The sequence below is a fragment of the Labrus mixtus genome, chromosome 22 (assembly GCF_963584025.1).
Source record: "Labrus mixtus chromosome 22, fLabMix1.1, whole genome shotgun sequence".
In the NCBI taxonomy this organism is placed as follows: domain Eukaryota; kingdom Metazoa; phylum Chordata; class Actinopteri; order Labriformes; family Labridae; genus Labrus; species Labrus mixtus.
This window is the reverse complement of record NC_083633.1, coordinates 783,525-801,533: the sequence shown is the minus strand read 5'-3', so window position 1 is coordinate 801,533 and position 18,009 is coordinate 783,525. Positions and strand designations below refer to the sequence as shown.

At 37.0% G+C, this 18,009-nt stretch overlaps 1 protein-coding gene and 1 long non-coding RNA gene across 2 annotated transcripts in view; both read left to right on the top strand.

Moving 5' to 3' along the window:
- Positions 1 to 18,009, top strand: part of LOC132956768 (proton myo-inositol cotransporter-like) — a 96,231-nt gene that overhangs the window by 41,840 nt on the left and 36,382 nt on the right. The gene's annotated exons all lie outside the window — the stretch shown is intronic.
- On the top strand, positions 3,316 to 6,410 carry LOC132956651 (uncharacterized). Its single transcript, XR_009666056.1, has 4 exons — positions 3,316 to 4,338; positions 4,504 to 5,677; positions 5,857 to 5,906; positions 6,256 to 6,410. It is a non-coding gene; the product is annotated as an uncharacterized LOC132956651 (long non-coding RNA).

The following is an 18,009-nucleotide window of genomic DNA, read 5'->3' as shown; positions in this document are numbered from 1 at the left end:
AGAGACATTGCTTATGTTTGGAGAAAGAAGGGAGAGGCGTATAACCCAAAGAACACCGTCCCCACAGTGAAACACGGTGGTGGGAGTATTATGCTGTGGGGATGTTTCAGTGCGTCTGGAACTGGGAATCTCGTCAAAGTGGAAGGAATCATGAAGAAAGAAGGATATGTGAAGATTTTGAAAGAAAACCTCAAGCAGTCAGCAGCAAAACTGGCTCTGGGGCGTCGCTTTGTCTTCCAACACGACAACGACCCAAAGCATACGTCGCTCCTGGTGAAGAACTACCTCCAGAAGACCAAAGTGAACATTATTGACTGGCCTGCACAAAGCCCTGACTTGAATCCCATTGAAAATCTGTGGGGTGAACTGAAGACCAAGGTCCATGCCAGAAGGCCATCAAATCTGGAGGAGCTTGAGAGATTTGCCAAAGAAGAATGGGCTGGGATTCCTCAGGAGACGTGTCAGAGACTTGTTGAAAACTACAACAAACGACTGCAGGCTGTTATCCAGCAAAAAGGATACACAATTGACTATTAGCATCAGGGGGGCTAATAATTTTGACCCTGGTAGTTTTTGTTTTTTGTGAAATAATTTAGTTTCTGTGTGCAAAGTAAAATAATGTAAGCATCCAAAATAAAACTTGGATGTTTGAAAAACCTGTGTTAAAAATTATTTGCTCTGTTTAATAGCACTTGGGAAATACTTTTTAAAAAATGAAATTTTCATAGGGGGGCTAATAATTTCGTCCTCATCTGTATGTGTGCATGTCTCAAAGGTTTGTGACTATGGCAGGAGGAATTGACTCATTTAGACTGCTCCATTTCACCGGCTTAGAGCAACACTTGCGAATCAGTGATCAAACATCGGATCTATTTTCTCTTCATTTGTTACTTATGCATGACATGGAAGACTAACACTTTCATCAACCTCAAACAGAAATACTGCAACTGGTGGAATGACCAGGGAAGACACATATCTTCCTATAACAAGCAGGATGGACAAGGCATTTTAAATAATAAAGAGAAAGGAGAAATTAATGGTTTCTCTATATAAAAGTATAGAAAACAAACTGCAGACACTGGATAAACCATATGGTAGGGTAAATAAATGTGTTGTAATTAATAAATAAAAGGTCATAACTCATTTTAAAATGCTTTAAATGAAAATCCTCGTTTGTGTCATATTGTTAAAACCAAGAGTCTCCACTGTAACTACTTATATGTATTCCCCAAGTATGTAGGCTACATAACTCCTAACCAACATTCCCATGCACATCCTAACATGACAAGTTGATACTGATATGCAGAATCAGCGTTGCTATTACCTCAAATATTGGGTGGTCTGTCTTATTGTCTTCCAGAATTAGAGTCCTTATTCCTATCTGATAAATTGTTAAATTTACAAGAATTTGTTTTTGAAACAGAGGATGCTAACACAAGAACCGGACAAAATCCTCGTTTTATCTTTAGACATCAAAGAATAAAACATGCCGGATCACTTTGGTATCATCAGATGCATACAGGAAGGCTGCAAGTTGGATGCGATAACTAGCCTATTTCATCGGGCGCCACCAAACCATACCAAACTGTAATGATGGGTTTATTAGGGAGGGTTTCAGCAATCTGTTAAAAAAAAAGCTACAAAACATTCAGTTGTATTCATTATAATTACATCTAAGGAAATTCAAACAATTCCCGAGAGTGTGTCTCTAGGTATCCGTCATGTTATTTTATCTTGACACACTCTAATTCACCGCTGTCATCACAGTTTATAGATTGCCTTCAGGAGAAAAAATCTCTTTAAGATCTTGTTGTCTCAACACACATTTGTTTCCTTCATTCACAGTTTATTGCTGCAGGCTCTCACAAATCACTGCACTTGAGAGGTGTGAAAATACTATTAAATTCGCCCTCATGCTTGCGGTTAATATAGCTTGTGTATGTTCTTTTACTTCCATCCTAGCACAATCATATTCCTCCTCATCCATTGTCACTTTGTCTTTTCCACTGATCGTCCTTAAAAAATGTTTGTATAGATGAATAGTGATTTATTATCTGAGTTCCTATCAGAGCCTCTTTAACAAACGCTTTCTCTGCACATTGGGAACGACTGCTTCTCCACTGTCTCATATACTCTTGTTTGTTACAAGTAACCCACTCAGCTTGTCTCAAGGCTGCTGAAACAAGAGTGACTCATTCAAAGCCCAGACTTTATTTAAAAGATTTTGACAAGGTTGTATGTGAGAGGTTCTTTTGCACTTACCTCCTATTGCCTCCCTGTGAACATTTTGAGATAGGTAAGAGGTGCTCCACCTGTAATAACAGCTGTGTCAACCAATATGTGTTCGTCTTGTCTCCAAAAGCCTCAAATCAAAGTTTTTATCAGTTTTAGTGAACTTTTTCAGTCGTGATATATTTTTCAGTTATTGTTTTGAACTAAAACAGCATAGTATGCCAACTGCTGTTTCCAATGACAACAGATCCCTTTTCCCCTTGTGGCTCTCCCCTCACTTCGTAACTCCCAGTTTTTATGCCAGCATCATTTCCCTTGTTTCCCCTTTTCTCATTTTCTTTCTTTGCTTACCTCCTTTGTCTTCTGTTTTCTTACATTGACTTCCCTTTTCTCTCCTTCCAAGTCAAATCCTCTTAATATATCCCTCCCTTACCTTTTCATCCCATCAAATATATCCACATGGTAGCCATTTTCTTTGTATGTACTGCTACAGCAAGCTGACTCGTGTGCAATCACCACTCAGTAAAGGACCACAGGCTGGCTTATGTGCAGAGGGAAGGTACGGGACATAACAAGGCTTGAAGAACTTGAAATACAATCTTGAGGCCGGGGCCCTACTATATATTCGAACATAGTCTTAAAAATGTATTTGCTTCTTTAATGTCTTCTCTTTTTTAAAAACAACAGGATAAAACGTATCACACTGCAGCAGGCTGTAACATTACTGACCAGCAAAAAAAAAGAACTCCAAAGAAAGGAATTCCAAAAAAAGTGGTCAGAACCGAACCAAACTTAAAACCGTAACAGAGGTACAAATTGAACCATGGGTTGAATGTATTGTTGCATCCCTAGTGTATACTGCCATGTGTGGTTGCTTTTCTTTGTCCTAATGCATGCATCAAATCGTGACCTATGAACTAGGACAGTTCGGGACGAAGACAAAAACCGTTAGACCAGTATCGTTATTTACTGCAGGGTTAGCATGTTAGCTTGGTGGCTAAGTTTGCTTTTAACAAGTAAGCCTCCCAATAAACTAGGTGTAGAATGGCATTACTGTAAGCTAAAATAGTTTTACTGTATTACTATAAACCATAGACTGTAAAAATAATGGACGGGACAAGGTCCCCGGTCTAGTGAAGCTTTTATTTGTAGAGCTCCCCCTGCTGACTGGCTGCAGTATAGGTCATAAACTCCGCCTCCTCAATGATAACAGATGGGATGTGGGTCAAACTGTAAAGCTAAAATACTCGTCACATCATTTTTTTCCAAACCTAAACTCTGCTGTGATCATTAGTTATTATCACCCTACATTGTGTTCAAGTGCTCATTTTTCTGTGAAGTTTGTTTTAAATAAGTTATTTGAGATTGAAAAACAGGATTTTATGTCATATTTGACGATGATTGACAGCCGCGGATCTTGCGTAGCTCTCTTTGGGAATAGCAAAAGTTACGTAGTGAAGGAAAGCCGAGACGCCATTGCATTTTTCCGTTCAGTTTTTTCGTCTTTTTTGAGCTGGCAAAATGAGTTGTTCTGCAGTAAACTGTTCTAACCGACCTGTTGGAGCTAAGGGATCTTTGCAGTGTTTTCGGTAAGTAAAAAAGTGTGATTTATGTGTCATTGGTTGGTTAAAGTCGTTATCTAGCTAGCTAACACATAAGCAGTCTAAGGTTAGCTGAAATGTTGTAAAGCTAGGTTACTTATCCGGCATGATTTATCTTTTTATTTTATTTTTTAAAATGAGCAAACCTAATAACTGACATGCTATGTTTCTTGATATTGTTATATCATTATTGTGATTTAAATTGTATTTAAAACCAAGAATCGTAATATAAAATCTGCTCATAGATGCGGTTCATTGACTGTACAGTTATTTTACAGCAAAAATAAATACGTCTGGTAAAGTCTCAAAAAAGTATCTAGGGCAAAAACAAAGTCAAATAATTGTAATCTGTCCTGCATCATTACTAATGTGTACATGTTTACAGTCTGAGTGATAAGTGGACTATACCGAGAGTAACAGGTTTTACTTTCACCGTGCGGGCTGAAATTCATAGTACTATATACGAGGGTAGAATATTTCTCTATGTATCCAGATAAAACTAAAGGTAAGATCTGATTTAATATAATTGTTACTGATTTAAGATCCAGATAAAACTAAAGGTAAGATCTGATTTAATATAATTGTTACTGATTTAAGATCCAGATAAAACTAAAGGTAGGATCTGATTTAATATAATTGTTACTGATTTAAGATCCAGATAAAACTAAAGGTAGGATCTGATTTAATATAATTGTTACTGATTTAAGAGACTAACCGAAACGTGAACACAAACATCAACAACCTGCGGTGGTGTAATGTAATATTAACCGAGCATCATGCTGCTTAAACTGATAAATATTCTGCATTGTCTTCCACACATCAATTCAACAGTCACAAGTTGATCATATTGTAAATTTAATGACGCTCATTGAGAATTTGTACTAAAAATTGACAAAACCTGACAAAACCTGCGGTGACTGTGTCTGTATTTAACACATTTGAAAGGAAGGTGTTAATGCAGGAGACCAGTGTTACACACAAAATGCTGCTGTTATTGAAGTTAGGAGGAGACATAGGTACAATAAAAGAAGACATAAAGATCGCGTTTTTCCCCACACATGTTAATATGTTTTAAATGTCATGCATTTCTTTTTTATTTCGCTTCAATAATCGTTAACAAAGAGAAACACCATGATTAAACTACAGGCTATTGTTGCCTTTTTATATCCAAAGAAAACTGAACATCCACAGCCTGCATTCAAAATAATTTCAACATTGACATTTATGTCTTCCTATTTCCCTCTTTTCACCAACATTATATTTTAAACTGAGGATTTCCTTTTTCTCAGGTTGTGCGTCTCTCCTCCCTCCTCTCCATAATGCGCTCGTCTCCTCCCTCTACAGCCTGCTGCTGCTACTCTGTAGGACGCTTTGATTGGGGGACCTCACCAATAAAATACTATTTTATATTTTATAAGCAGTTTGCCACCACACTGTACTTTTACTCTCCAAAGGCATATGAGTATGTGCGTGACAACTTTAACAAATCTTTACCACACAGTCACACCATCCACACAGCTGATCCAGGATTTACTGTAGCATCTTTTATAGCACTAAGAGGTCATGTACAGGCAAACAGAGAGAAGGGAAAAGAAACAATCTGTGCTCTCAAATAACAAAGCAGTCTCAAATCTTTTTGAGGAATTACAGCTAAAAAAAATTCTACTTTGCATACAGTACATCCTCTGATAAATAAAGTGAAGTACTTTGATTGTATTTCTGTGATGTTCCTGTAGGTGACCATGATGCAGCCATACTGAAGCAGCAGGTTGTGAAGGTGGACGCCATCATCTTGTCTTTGCGGTGCTGATTCTGAAGAGAACGTCTTCACATAGGACTCAAAGGTAAAATTATCTCTCATATGATTGGACTGTGTTATTGTAACCGCTATCAGCATCAAAGTAATTTTAGTAACAATTTATAATCTTTCTTAAAATGTAAGGAAGACTAGCAGAATATTTTAACAGCCTCTATGATTCTGCAAGAAGTTCATGTTTAAATTGTTCTTCTTTCTGTCTTCAAGGAAATCAATGCTCAAAGGAAACAGCAGTCCAGACTCTGATTCCAGCTCCGGTGAGGTTCTGCACACAAATCTGATTATATGAGAATATTTAACATTAGTTTAATTTATCAGGCTGGCCCATGTGATGACAGTTTAAAATAATCTTCAACAGAAAGTGGCAGGAACACTTTTGTCTTAAAACATAAATTCATAAAGCTGATCATATTATTGGATTCATCATGTCTTGTTATATATTTTGTTTTTCCTCTTAAATAGTTCTCCTGTCTTTAAAACAAACTTTAGAAGCTGAAGTTTAGCAGAACCTGAGGACAGATCTGATTTCAGGTCTGAGGCATAAACATCACAGTAAAATTCATTATACTTTACATTTAACTCCATGATTGTTTTTCTTTATTACAGAAGATGCCCTCAGATTCAGATCCATCAACAACCCCTGACAACATGGAGGACTCGTCCCCTGAGCGTTTCCTGTCCTCTCTCCATGGAGTTCTTCTCTTCAGTTATTAACTCTTGAAAACAGAAGCACAACATGCCAGACTGTTTGACAAGTCTGTGATTGAATAAATGTAAATGGAATCTCATGCATATCTTGTTATGCTTATTGGCTTTAAATGTTTAGTATTAAATAAGTTTGAAGGCCATTTATCTCAGACAAGACCGGCTGTGACAAGCTGAACTCGTCTGTTAGCTTTGCTGTTGTCTTAGCTGTTGTTGGTCAAGAAGAAATTAATGTCAGTTCAAGGCCTTTTCAAATGTGAGCTATAAACTTAACTGCTAAATTATTTTACTGTGACCAACACGTTGTAGTGCTCCAATTAATCAGAGACAGTCAATTCAGATTTAAAAAAAGTTTATTTAAACATTTTATGAAAAGAAACACCTTCAATAAACAACCTCTGGCTTCATTAACCATGTGTAAAATAAGTAAGGGAGACCATCAGGTTGAACTGCTGGGACATAGGAGAAAGTATAAAAAATAATTTAACAAAGAAATCCAAACAAAAATCAAATAAAGTATAAAGATCCTGGATGATTGTTTGACTGTTAAAATATGATGGAAAAGCAAATCCAACACAACCCTCCAGCATCTGGCCTTTCAAACACATGGCAACATCATGGAAAGAAAAATAGCACCATTGAATATTGACCAGGATCTCTGTGTTTTATCTGAGGATGACTATGGTAGCCTTCTCACTGTCACAAAGCACCAGACTCTGTCCACCTTCTTCAGTTGTCGATCAGCTCCTCTGGGTGATGGCAGAGAGGACTCTTCATCTGGGAGAGCTGCTGGTGTAAGGTCATTTCTACCACAGTGGATGAGCAGGGCATCTGGCACAGGTGAAAAAAGGAGGAGGTTCCTTCAAACTATGCGACCCCAGCCTGACCTCTGTAACAGGTGTGCAGACAAAGGTTGAAATTATTCATTTTTAGTTTCTGTTGATTGTAAAATGGAAAAGAAAACATCACCTTTCTATTTAACATTTAGCTGGTGTATGACTCAGTGTGAGTTTTATTTTAGAAAACTGTATTGTTAACAATAACTTGTTTTTACAATCCTCTTATGAAACTTAAATAAAGATCACAGGATATAAACTTTTAACAGATGATTTTAACTTACACTTCACCTCTGTGGAAGATGTCAGACCAGCTGCTTTTATCTCTTCTTTGCCTAAATGAAGACACAAAAAACAATTGATTTACTGTTCACTTAAATATACTAGAAAAGCAGACATGAATCACATTACAGACTATCAGTTTCTAACAGAATACAACATATCTTACCACCTGTAGCCTACGGTCTGTGGTGCTAACCTAGCTTAAATATAGAACGATTTCGTTAAAAACAGAGGACCCAGCAGCCCACTTATTTTCAATAATGATCAAAGTAGCGGGATTTTTTAAAACACAGTGTGTTTAAATATTAGACTTTGAATACGGTGGTTTGTTGTACTTACACATTTCTTCATAAGACTCGTAGACCGGCGGAGCGCTTTCGGCGTAGCTGGGCTGCGTAAGTCATCAGGGCAGTACGCTAAATGGGCGGGGCGTGTTACCAGGGCTCCTGCCCCCGGACCCTACTGCGCAGACTCTGGCTCCAAATGACGTCAAAATCGCAAGATGGAAGCGCCCCTAAGCGGCATATTTTGGCTTCAAGAACGTTGAGTGGGAACAGCTACAGTGCGCGCCCACTGCTATAAACCAGTAATGTTAGCTAGGAAGTAATTCAATACAGATGTTTGATAACAATCTTGGGAAACAATAAAATATGAAATATTATCATAAGTTTTAAGGTCATGTGATTTGTAAGATTTAAAAAAAAAGACTAGCAACACTATCCCTTTAATTAGAACTTCAAAGCTCCCCACACTGCATGATGAGAGGACAAAGGCCGACATGTAAATGCATTCAATGGCATTGAATTATACCCTTTTTTTTCAATCAATCAATCATTCAATCTTTATTTGTAAAGTCATAACTATTTTTATCTGGAGACACTTTACAAAAAGTAGGTAAAAGACCTTACTCTTTGTTATGTTACAAAAGAAAAATGGGATGGGGGAGATATTTGCTCCAGCTGTTTAACAGACTATCTTACCTAAATGAGTATCTTAGAATTACTGATGTCCCCATCACTCTGCTTACCAAGTCATGCTTTGTATTGATGTTCTGCACAGGTTGAACCCACTGTCTGCATTCAAAACATGAGCCATCTGTTTGGTGATTGACTTTTGACATGAGTGATGTAAGACTGAGCAATCATACCTCCCTTTTGTAAAACTGAATGTAAGATAGTATTTTCAGTAATATATTCCACCTGTTGTTTCAGATATTGCTTTTTTTTTTGTTCCGCTTTATTGACATAGAAGTTCAGGGCTTCAATAAGTAAATGACTTCAATTGATATGAAGTGCTCCTCTTCAGGCCACTGCCAGCAGAAATAATAACACAAGTACTACCAGCTGCAAATCATTTGGATGGTGGGTTGAATAGAACTGTCCAAACAGAGTTAAGTATAAGATGAAATACAAAATGATTTAATAGCCTTTATTTTTTGGTCCACATGTGGTTTGGAACCTAAGTTGGTACCATGTTTTTTGCTTTTGTCTACAGCACCACTCTTAAACCTATCTATCTTCTATCTTCAAAACCCCCCATATTTCCCCAACAATTAAATAACTGTTATAGCCTCGCCAGTGTCATTCTTTGATTTTTATATTTAGAGGGTTAGAAGCAATTAGAAGGCCTGTAGAATTCTCCATACAACAATAGAGGTTGGTTCAAACCCATGTTTTCAGATGGTGTAAGATGGATTTAGAGGACCTGAGGGTTTGTGTATTCCCATAAATCAGGCTGCTTGCATAACAGCGTTGTGCTTCTTTCAAAGTATTTTTTTGGATTAAAGTAAAGGGTAAATATTGCTTGATGTTTTTTTCCTCCATTACTGGTGATAAAACTGTGAAAACATGTCCAGCAGACGGACAGCAGTGTCTGGGAACCACTGCTTTCTGCTGGATTTGTTTTCAGCTGCAGGGATAATAAATCCTATAAATCTTGGCAGCACATTTATCTTGTCAGTGTGTGTAAACTGCAGGTGGATTAGAATGTGTAGCATAACTAGCTATCAGCACCTTTTGCATTTAAAGACACAATTTGATATTTTGAATAATTTCCTTTTTTTTTTTTGCAAGAGTTGAAAAGCTCTGATAAGATGAACCTAGATTAATGGATTGAAACTGCATGCAAAAGAACGTCAAAGAGTTTCACTTATTACCTGGCATATACGTACGTTGTCAACATATGGTGCCAAAAAATATAATGAGTAACACTGCCTCAGCACATGACAAGGTGTTGCCTCTACCTCTCCAAACCTGTTAGGTTGGGGTTGTTTCTGCTGTATAAATCCAATGATGAAATCGCGAAACAGACTGTGGATTATATTAGAATTTATTCGTCAGACAACAGCAACAGAACACAAATCACTGACAAAGTATTCATCTTCATAGTGTTGCTTATATTCTGTTAGAAGGTACAGCCATTTTGGGTACATCTCTAAAAGGCTAGAAAGAAGACATCACCTTGACTTGTAAAAGGCAGACATATACATTTCTTCAGCAAAAAGTTGTTTCTTCTCAAGTTCACAAACACCTGGCTCCTGTCCAAATATAGATCTTCTGCTAACAGATGTCTTACAAACATGGTTACAGCTTCACAGACCTAAAAGAAGAATCACTCTACACTGTAAACCCAGATAAGTTAATTGAACTCAAAAAAATTGTTGAAACTGATTACATCGAAAATTTTAAGTTGAACCCCCTTAAGACACATAATTTTTAAGTTCTATTAACTTGGCTTTATTACGTGACACTAACTTAATTTTTCAGGTTAATGTTACATGAATTAGTAAGTATTATTAACATGTTTTTTTTATTTTGAAAGAACAAATCAAAATTAAGTACTGCAAACACAAATACTTTGTTAAGTGGTACCATAAATTATTTATGTTCTCTATAAGTAATTATTTACATTATGTTTATATATATATATTGAGTTTCATTTAGTTTTGAAAACTTTCCTATAATTAAAAACTCTACTTAATTCTAACTCAAAACTATATTTTGAAGTACTTAAAACATTTGTTGAAACTGATTACATCAATGTTTTTAAGTTGCGTTAACACAATATCCTGAAATACACAAATTCTTAGTGAAAATTAAACACATTTTAACACAGAACTGTAAATGCAAATCACTTTATTAAATGACTAAAACATCATCCAAACATTACAATAATTATGAAAAAAACCTACCAGAAAATGTAATAGTGAAAGGACTTTGGCAAACAGCCTATGATCATTTATGATCAAAACATTTACATTATCCCCAGTTCAAGATTTTACATACTAACAAACATTTGTAAAAATTCAAATGATTGCCTCAGTACAAGCAGTATGTCAAAACATCAGAATGACATATACCTGAGTAAAGATTGTATCTCCTGACCTGTCCTCACAACCCCACACAGGAGCAAAATAAACTATAGATATAATATCAAACTTCAACCAAAGAAAGTCTGCTACTGATTTCAGAAAGACTCAGCAATAGTTCAGAAACAGTATTAATAAGAAATAGTTTACTAGTGTTAACTAATGGGCAGATTCTGTTCCTTGATATAACACAAAGCCAATCACGACTTAATACACATGGAAAATGTATAAAATACACCACAAAAACCAAAGCATTTCCAACAGAAACATTCAAACTTTGAGTTCAACAGGCATTTTTTCAGTGCTCTTTGCAATTCCAAAATTACACAAGTCCAAGAACAGAAATAATTCAGTCAAGTTTTACATTTTGTGTGTGTGTGCGTGCGTGCGTGCGTGTGTGTGTGTGTGTGAGATCACTCAGTGTCAAAAGGTTGTTTTAAAGGCTCAATAACCTAGGCTTCAACTTGCCATCCTCGAGGCCCATTAACATTTTTTGTAAATGTATTGACCCAGTCTTTTGGGTAACTTCGATGCAGTGCATAAATTAGTGCAAAAAGTATGACAAATTCGTCAGAAAATGTGGGGAAATCGACAACTGTGTTACCCTCAAGCACAACTGCAACCTTCTCGGGGCAGAAGATCTGGTTCATCTGTTGAAGTGGCACTGATCATGAGGAGCCCGGCTGGTATGTTGTCGATTTGCATTCATCTGACAGGGCCACCTAAAGACAAGAACAGAGAACTGTAACTACCTAAGCTTCAGTGCATGATAGATGTTGCAGGACAATTATTACTTCATTAAATTTTTAATGGCAGTCATTCTCCAAAATTACAGAATCTGAGTAAAATAGATGATGTTGGAGAGATCCTGGAACGCTGGCCTGCCCTAAAGATGGAGTCACAGGTGAGTTTTTTTTCTTTACTTTTGTGTTTTGTGTGAGTAGATGAGGCTGTGACCCTGACAGGTTTCCTGACATTAACATGTAACTACTTTGTGAATATAAAGTGTAGTGATCTCAACGTCAGTTACTAAATCTGACAAGCATCCAGGACTTCAAAAGCCACATTACAATTCTAAATAATATGTTGACTTACATCCAACAGCTTCAGAAACCTGGAGTCATCCTCATACAGATATGTAGGGAGAGCGTGGAGGACAGCAGCACGTTGGACGTCAACTTGTTCCTTAAGTGTGACAAAACATTATTCTTAATTTTAAATGCTTAACAGGGAAGGCACACAGTTCATCACAAGAAATAGCTCTATGACGTCTTTAAATAAGGTTGGGTAATATTTACCGAACTGTCAAATGACAATATAATGAGTGGAAGACTTGATTATGATTTTTTTTCAAACAGTCTTTCATGATAGAAGACTGTCATCCATCAACAATGACATCGTCATTTAGCCCTATTACTATCATGCATGAACAAGTAAAATCAACTCACCTGGAGGTCATAAGTGTTGAAGAGCTGATCCAGGACTTCGGATACCTTCCCTGTGCGTGCAGCTTTCCTGAACAAACCCTCAAGACAAGTCTGTCTAACTCAGCATAGAAGTGGTTTTTCAGGTAGATGTTTGTAATGCTGTGAAACTTTGCACAGATCTGTAAAAATAAAAAACAGATTTTTAAGTTACATTGAAGTGCATTTCAAAAGAAAAGGAAAATGAAGGTGTTAACACATTTAAACAAGGCAAAACTTTTAATTTGTTAAATGCTTGTCAGATTTAGTGACTGACGTTGAGATCCCTACACTTGTTAATGTCAAGAAACCTGTCAGGGTCACAGCCTCATCTGCTCACACAAAACACAAAAGTAAAGAAAAAAAACTCACCTGTGACTCCATCTTTAAGGCAGGCCAGCGCTCCAGGATCTCTCCAACAGGCAAGTCATCATTGATGACCTCTTTACATCTCAGGGAAAAGGTGGTCTGCAGAAAATTTGGAATCAGAAAGAGGTTTTTGAGCAATAAGTGGGGCCCTTCTACAAAGCATAGAATGATGACACAGTGAACAGGTTTTAGATACATTTCCCTTTTGTGCATCGCTCACATCTGTATTCTCTTCACAGTGATTGTGCACAATAAATGTCTATTAAAAGTCTGTGCTTTGAATACCTACCAGATTGCAGACTCCAGATATAACCAAGCTGCTTGTGTTTAAGCCTTTAGACAAAGAAAACAACAAATTAGCCAAGCTGTACATTTTTGCAGAAATGTATCTTTACAGTAAAGGAGTAACAGAAACGCGACTTACAGAGTGCTGGCAGCAAGGCTCTAAGATTTAGTTTTTGTTAACTTGTTTTATTAGCCTTTTGGTGCAGAACAGTGTCCTTATTTCTGGATAAACAGTGTTTACTCATTGAACAATTGCTAAGCAAAATACAAGGAGAAAGCTACCGCTTAGCTCTGGGTCCATGGTAAATATCACTTCAGAACAGGGTCGAGTGTCTTCACATACTGGAGGTTATTTTACAAAAATGTAGAGACACCAGCTTTAAAGTTAAGTTAGTGTTACCGCGCTAAATGCGGTTATTTTCCATACTACCAGCCTTATTTCTAGAGTTTACCTACCTTTCAGAAAAGCATAACAAATGATTTAAGACCCCTGGTTGACTGTACAGAGAGGTGCCTGCCTTCCACATGTGGAGGTCGACAAAAAAAAAAAATCGGTCGAGTAACATTGCAATTTTAAACCTATATAAAGACTTAGTGTCTACTTGAAAAGTTAAAGAAATATAAGTAAACTTATTTCTAGTTTTAAAATGTTTTCACATTGAATAGGGCAAACTTCGCCACAAAAGTAAAACAAAAAACACATATTCACTCTTCATACTAAATGCATGTAATAGCTGCGGACATGAGAACTATTTCATTAAATGAAGAAACGATATCAAAATGTGATAAAATAAGTTATTACTCACCAGATTAGCGCGCTCAAAGATAGCACCAGTGCTACGGCAGTCAGTGCATTCAGCAGAGTAGAGACAGAAAACTCCTGCATGTCCGAACAAAAGTCCCTTCAAAAGTCTGCGTTTTGCTCCATAAACTAAACAATATCTCCTTGTTGTGTCCAAATTGTTGTAAAGTTGCAAATTTCACTCTGCGTGTCTGGCTCATTCTTACTGACTCGATGCGAGAGCAAACATGGCGGACTCTCCTTCAGGTTTGGTGAAAGCACGTACGTACGTGACCGTGACGTCATGCAGAGCAGATCAAACAATTTGAGTACAATTATGAACAAAAATTAAATTGGTTGAGCACTGTTTACTTGAAACTAAAAACGCGTTCTAATAACTTAGAAAAATATAGTTGAAATAACTATTTTGAATTTCCGAGTTCAGACAACCCATTTTTTTTTACAGGCTCTTACTGTTCGGTCATACAGTGTACAGATTTAAGTGGTACATTCACAAAGTTACCAAGATGAATGAATTCATGAAAATTTGTACTAACAAAACAAGTGTAATCAATCTGAAAATCAACTCTGATATGTTTGTGTGGGTCAGAGGAAAAGCAACATATAAAGGATACAAGAGCTTCTTTCCCAGAGCTCGTGACTCCTCTGTTCCCCCTGTAGGTTTGGAGCAGCTTATTAATAATTGAGCCAGGGCAGTTATGCGATGACAGATCTATGATGATTCCCCCTCTGCACCTGTCACAAGCCCTGCAGGGATAGATGGATGTAATCAGCCTCATTCACACTCTCAAACACAGTACTTGGGGGGGGGGGGGGGGGGGGGGGGGGGGGGGGGGGCAGCTGGATTTAAAAATGTGATAATGAAATTTCTGCCCATGCTATAACGTTGGCTCGGTCTGTGGGAGAAAATACCCACATGCCAGGTAAGACAGGATGTGTGAAAACAAGGAATACAATATTTGAATGTGTAATTTGTTATTTAGTCAAAGAGCAGATTTTCACAACTAAGAGCTATTTTAAACATGCATATTACAATTTCTGTATCCAACAAAATACTGTTTTATAATAATAAAGAAAAACAATGTAAAATAGCTTTCTATGTTCATGAGTTTGAATATCAGCCTCTTTCCCTTATAGGCTATCAAGATCCCCTGTTTCTCCCTCACACATTTCTTTCCCCATGTCTCTCAGGAATTTTTCCCCTTAAGTGTTTGGTTAAACTGACAACAGCAACTCATTCTTGGATAACATTTGTTTTAGCATGCAAAGGGTAATGTTTGGTGTGTATCCACTGAGAAGTCAAAAGAGAGCAGGAAAATAACATCCATTCACAAATTGAAAATAGTAAGACAGGCATTGTGTTGTGTCTACAGTGAAAAGCTGTCTAACCGCTGAATAATACAAATCTGAGTCTCAAAATTATGGATTTTAAAAATGAATGTGCCTCCATCTTGTCCTTCTCTCAATTTCAGGTAGCAATGTGTGTCTCAATATGTGATCTGATACTTTGGTTGCGTAACGCTGACTTCAAATCAAATGGGAAAAAAACGTATAATTGCTCCTGTTGCTTCCTCTGCCTCTTCTTGCATATTAAGACTTTCTGAAGCCACCAAGCTGCAGGAATGGACAAAAATGTTTGAGACACAATTATGGAAGGAAGTGACAGGCAAACAGAGGGTTTTGTAGATATTTACACAGAGGCTTCCAAGCTTTTAGAAACATTGTTAGATACAGTTAGGACAGCAACTCTTCAAAGTTTTCTTATTCTACCATTCCACTTGTTGGTTTTCCTTCTGTGTGTATGTCTGATTGTTTGTTTTGTAAACTGCTTTTTGTAACTCGTCCTGAAAAAAATTGTAAGATTTTGTGCTTAATACATAGAAATGTATTTAGGTACAACATATGATACTATACATAAGCTTCAGTGTCTTTGTTGTGTTTGTATCCTGTCAGTCAGTGTGTTTCAGTGTGATGCTCGTGGGAGAGTCTGACCTCCCGTGCCCTTATAGAAAAACACAGCTGCTCTTCGCTGACAAGATTTGATCTGCTCCCATTAAAATGTTGTTTCTCCTACATGCTACATGTCCAGAGAGATTCTCAATCATCCAGGATATAAGCTATGACATCCTTGCTATTGATTAAAAACTGGTAAAATAACTTTTAGATTATAAATCTCTAAGATACGTTTCCTAAATTGTATCCAAAACTACTCCTCTAAGATTGACCAGTGTCTCTTTTACCTTGAGATGACAGAAGTACTAAGTCTCTTACAAGTACATGACATACCCTTCTTGGTTATTTGTCTTTCATCTTCTCTCTGTAAACACATCATGCCCCTACTTTGGCTTTGTTCAGACAACAGGCGAATCTGATATTTGTCAAATCGGATCTTTAAAGGCTTTATATGCGATTTTTTGTTCCAGCAGATGTCGCCCTTGAGCACCAGCATGAAACCAAAACAACTTGCGCTGCATTGTTGTGTTAGCATGCTAATGCTAGAGATCTTTATTCTGCTCGTATCTTCACACTGCATGTAAATTTACCTGAAATGAGCGTGATCTAGAAACACAGTTAAGCAGTGAGTACAGTATGTTATTCTTCTTTTCTCTAGTCCCTCAATGAAACAACTTTTATACACGAGGGGAGGAGTCAGCCGGCCGTCCTGGCGATGTAAACAAACTGAAGATAGGACTCTGAAAACTCTGAAAACATCACAGACAGTGGGACTCGGGTGTTACACCCATTGTAGACAGTCATGACTCACAGAGTTATTTCTATTATATTTAAGTGTAAAAATCACATATAAAGCCTTTAACTGGTACTTACTTTTTTGTTGCAAGTGATCAGAACAGACTTTTTGTCCAGACATCACCAGCCTATCCGTAAGGGATACTTTAGCAAATATACAGGCGTCAGCACTTGCATAATGCTGGTGACGCGCAAACATAACAAATAGAGATCAACCATCTTGCCATCCAACCAATCGTGCTGTCGAGTCTCGGAGCAGGTCTTCTAAATCGCACCTTGTTTTTTGTCATCCTCTACATCGCCCTGCTGGATTCAGCTCTGTACTGCTTGGCGACTGTGACTCACCTCCGTCACCCTCAATTTTATATCATCATTTTTTAAATTAGATTTTACGGGCCAAAGCATCCAGGAGAGAATTTACTTGAGTCACTAAATCCAATTGAGTCACATTTCATCATTGCATCTGCAGATGAGACTTAGACCACTGTCTAAAGTTTGTGGGTATAATGTGAATATGCAAAATAAAAACATTTTAATGTTAGTCTGAACAAGGCTTTGGACTGGAACACTTACATGTTCATTATACAACAATTAAACATGTTTCAAACTACTCAGAGGAAAAACATTCAACTAATACAAATCTAGCACTATGCTGATAAAACATGTAAACACTGCACATGTATGAAAGGATCAATAGATCAATAGCTCTATGAATGTAAACTGTTTAAAAAAATGGAAATGAATAATGGACCGATGCATAAAATACATTATAAATAAGTGATGAAGGAATAGTTTGTTCGAAAGAGGGCTGAATTACTCTACTAATGAGTGCAGCAACTTTCAAGTTTTCTGAATAAAGACCCCCTTTGACCAGATGAACATTCATCTTAGAAACATTAACTCGGGCTTAAACACACTTAAAAATGTGCACATCACAGTGTTTCCCCTAGGTTTAAAATATATATATATATATATATATATTTTTTTTTTTTTTTTTTTTTTTTTTTTACTTGACCTTCCGGGGGGGGGGGGGGGGGGGAATTATTTACATTCTAATAATTCATATTAGAAGAACAACAGATCTTTTGGCTGCGGCGATAACAGCAGAAGGACGCCGTTTCCGGTAACTACACTACTATTTAATACGTCGTCTCCTTCCACTTCCTGGTAAAAGCCCGGCGGAAATTCTCGAGTTTACATGCCGTTAGTTTGCCGACTATGAACGACTTATCTCGGTGTTCTCTTCCAATTATGAGATGTCCGTTATGGTCCAAACAGTGTCTGATATGATCAGAAATTTGAATAATCTAGCACCATGTAACCCTACTGAGTGAACCCAGATAAGAAATAGTTCAGAATATAACAACTTCATAAATACGTAACTTTGCATCCAATTTGTTAAACTTTTAAGGTGTTTTTAGGACATTTTTAAACTTTGGACAGAGATAAATAAACTATTTCACAATTTCAAGTTTGTATGTCTATGTTAGCTTCTCATACATA